This window comes from Cebus imitator, unplaced genomic scaffold (assembly GCF_001604975.1).
Source record: "Cebus imitator isolate Cc_AM_T3 unplaced genomic scaffold, Cebus_imitator-1.0 Scaffold79, whole genome shotgun sequence".
In the NCBI taxonomy this organism is placed as follows: domain Eukaryota; kingdom Metazoa; phylum Chordata; class Mammalia; order Primates; family Cebidae; genus Cebus; species Cebus imitator.
The window spans coordinates 7,795,958-7,800,018 of record NW_016107394.1 but is presented as its reverse complement, the minus strand read 5'-3'; the positions used below and the strand labels follow the sequence as shown (position 1 = coordinate 7,800,018).

The 4,061-nt window shown below is 41.3% G+C and overlaps 1 pseudogene; it reads left to right on the top strand.

The window, feature by feature from the left end:
- Nucleotides 1-800: 800 nt before the first annotated feature.
- On the top strand, nt 801-1,563 carry LOC108307480 (annotated as a pseudogene).
- Nucleotides 1,564-4,061: the final 2,498 nt, after the last annotated feature.

The following is a 4,061-nucleotide window of genomic DNA, read 5'->3' as shown; positions in this document are numbered from 1 at the left end:
CGTCTGCTTATTTTTGCCAAATTTACTGATAGTAGTTTGATTTGAAAAAATAACACATAGCGGCCTGTTTCCTCTGTAATGGGAAGGCACCTAATTATCCATTTTGTTGTTAATATTCAATCTAGAAAAGTGATGAAAAGAAACAATGCTTACAAAAAATACAATTATCTCTAGTCTCAAGTATGTAAAATAAACTGATGTGTTCTCTTGGATTTAATATCAATGCTTCCTGAAATTTGTATCCAGATAAAATATCAGACAGGTGAACAAAAAAATGAATGGATAAGATATTAATCTCAACATTATTTAAAGTACTGTAAAATGGCTATATTACATATCGCCATACAGTGGAACGCTGTGGCCATAAAAATGATGGTGAAGATTATGTTTATTGGCATGGAAAGCTATCCATGCAATATTATCATTATTATTATTTTAAATAGAGATGTGATCTTGCTCTATTGCCCAGGCTGGAGCATAGTAATGTGATCATAGCTCACTACAGCCTTTAACTCCTGGGTTCAAGCAATCCCCTACCTCAGCCTCCTGAGTAGCTGGGACTACAGGCATGCTCCACCATGCCCTGATAATTACAAAAATTGTTTAGTGACAGGATCTCACTGTGTTGCCCAGGCTGGTCTCAAACTCCTGGGCTCAAGTGACCCTCCTGCCTCAGCCTCCTGGGTAGCTGAGACTACAGGACTGTGCTACCACATCCAGCTGATGCAATATTATTAGGTTATAAATGCAGGGTTACAGCTGTTTTTCGTGGTGCCTCAGAGGCGATCAGCTGCTTCAAGATGAAGTTGAACATCTTCCCAGCCACTGGCTGCCAGAAACTCATTAAAGCACCCAATGAACACAAGCTTCATACTTTTTATGAGAAGTGTATGGCCACAGAAGTTGCTGCTGATGCTATAGATAAAGAATGGAAGGGTTACATGTTCTGAATCAGCAATGGGATTGACAAGCGAGGTTTCCCCATGAAGCAGGGTGTCTTGACCCATGGCTGTGTCCATCTGCTACTGTGTAAAAGGCATTCCTGTTATAGGACTGGAAAAAGATAAGCAAAAATCTGCTTGTGATTGCATTGTGGATGCCAACTTGAGCATTCTCAACTTGGTTATTGTAAAAAAAAAAAACAGAGAGAAGGATATTTCTGGACTGACTGACTGACACTACCGTGCCTCATCACTTGGGGCCCAAAAGAGCTAGCAGAACCTGCATGCGTTTCAGTCTCTCTAAAGAAGGGGATGTCCACCAGTATGTTGTAAGAAAGCCCTTAAACAAAGAAGGCGAGACACCTAGGACGAAAGCACCCAAGATTCAGTATTTTGTTCCTCCACGTGTCCTACAGCACAAATGGCAGCTTATTGCTCTGAAGAAACAGAACACTAAGAAAAATAAGGAGGAGGCTGCAGAATATGCTAAACTTTTGGCAAGAGGATGAAGGAGGCTAAAGAAAAGCATCAAGAACAGATTACCAAGAGACACAGACTGTCCTCTCTGTGAGTTTCTACTTCTAAGTCTGAATCCATTCAAAAAGAAGATTTTTTTGAGTAACAAATAAGACAGACTAAAAAAAATAAATGCAGGTTACAAAATTGTCATTTAACATCTCATTTAAATAAAGATATGATAAAGAAAAGCATGGAAAATAGTCACTGAAATGATGATTGTCTCTAGATAATGTGATTATTTGTGATCCTTATTTTCTGGTTGTTTGACCTTGAGGAAAAAACTTACCCTCCCTGTACCTCTCAGTTTTATCATGGGCAAAATGGAGGCAATAATATTTCCTACCTCATGGGCAATATGAGGAATTCAACATATTTGTATATGTAAAGTATAACCATTTAGAAGAGTGCTGAACATATACATACTAAAAGCTATTAGCTATCATACTGATCATCCCAATTGTCTGTATTTTCTAATCTTATGATTGTGTTTGTGTTAATTTCATAACCAGAAAAGACAATAAACTACTTTTTTTTTCAAAAAGATAGTTCTCATGGAGGAGGAGGGAATTAAATTCATTCCTATCTATAAGAATAGTAAGTAGCTTAATTCCCATTTACCCCAAAAGTTAAAATAGATGTTTTTAATGTCTAATTTTCTAACTATTCTAGATAAGAATTCACTTAACATGTATGTTAGTCCATTCTTGCATTGCTATAAAGAAATACCTGAGGCTAGGTGATTCATAAAGAAAAGAGATTTAATTGTCTCATGGTTTGGCAGGTTTTAAGGAAGAATAGTGCTGGCATCTGCTTCTGGTGAGGCCTCAGGAAGGTTACAATCATGTTGGAAGGCATTTGGGATCCACAATGTCACATGGAGAGCACAGGAGCAAGAGAGGGAGGAAATGCTGCACTCTTTTAAAAATAACCAGATGTCAGGTGAACTAACAGAGTGAGACCCACTCATCATGAAGGTGATGGTGCTGAGTCATTCAGGAAAGATCTGCCCCCCCATGATTTAATATCGCCCACTAGGCCCCACCTTTATGATTGAGGATTATATTTCAACATGAGACTAGGAGAAGTCAAACACATAAGCCATATCATTCCGTTTCTGGCCCCTCAAATCTCATGTCCTTCTCACATTATAAAATACAGTCATCCCTTCCCAACAGTTTCCCACAGTCTTAACTCATTCCAGCATTAATCCAATCAAAAGTCCAAAGTCTCATCTGAGACTTGAGTCAAGCTCCTTCTACCTAGAAGCCTGTGAAATCAAAACAAGTTTCTTACGCTCAAGATACACTGGTAGTACAAAGGCATTGGGTAGACGTTCCATTCCAAAAGGGAGAAATCAGTCAGAAGAAAGAGGCAGTTGGCCCCACGGAAGTCTGCAACCCAACAGGCTAGGCATTAAACTTTAAATTCTAAAATAATTTCCCTTGCCTCCATGTCCTGTATCCTGGGCACACTGGTGCAAGAAGTGGGTTCCCAAAGCCTTGGGCAGCTTTGACTTTATGGCTTTGCAGAATGCTATCCCCGTGGGTACTCTAGTGAGCTGCCGTTAACTTCCTGTGGCTTTTCCATGCTGAGCTTGCAAGCTGCGGGTGGCTTTTCCATTCTCGGGCCTGGAGGGTAGTGGCCCTCTTCCCACATCTTCACTAGGCAGTTTCCTGCTGGGGACTCTGTGGGGTCTCAAACCCCACATTTCCTCTCAGCACTGCCTGGTAGTGTTTCTCTGCAGGGACTCTGTCCCTACTGCAGGCTTCTGCCTGGGCATGCAGGCTTTCCCATGTATCCTCTGGAATCTAGGTGGGAGTTGCCAAGCCTCCTTACTCTTGCATTCTGTACACCTGCAGGCTTAACACCATGTGGAAGCTGCCAAGGCTTACAGTGGTTTGCACTTTTCAAATAGGCAGCTTGAGCTGTACTTACAGCCCTTTGAGCTGTGGATGGAGCGCAGTGCTGGGATGCAGAGAACAGTGTCCTAAGGCTGAGCAGGGCAGCAATGCCCTGCGCCTGGCCCCTGAAATAATTCTTTCCTCCTAGGCCTTTGGCCTTTTGTTGAGAGGGACTGCCTCAAAGATTTCTGAAATGTCTTTAAGGCCTTCTTCCCATTGTCATGTATATTAGCACCTGGCTCCCTTGTAGTTATGCTAGTTTCTTTAGCAAGTGGTTGCTCCACAGCCTGCTTGGATTCTTTCTCCACCACAGAGCCAGGCTGAAAAATCTCCAAACTTTTACGCTCTGCTTCCCTTTTACATATAAGTTCCAACTTATATTTAAGTCATTTCTTTGCTCCCACATCTGATATAGGCTGTTAGAAGCAGCCATGTTACATCTTGAATAATCTGCTACTTAGAAATTTCTTCTGCCAGATACCCTAGGTCATCATTCTTAAGTTCAAACTTCCACAATTCCCTAGAGCATGGACACAATATAGCCAAGTTTTTTTGCTAGGGTTTAACAAGGGTGCCCTTTACCCCAGTTCCCAATAACTTCCTCATTTCCATCTGAGACCTTGTCAGCCTTGCCCTCACTGTCCATATTTCCGTCAGCATTTTGGTTACAACCATTTAACCTGTCTCTAAGAAGTTCCAA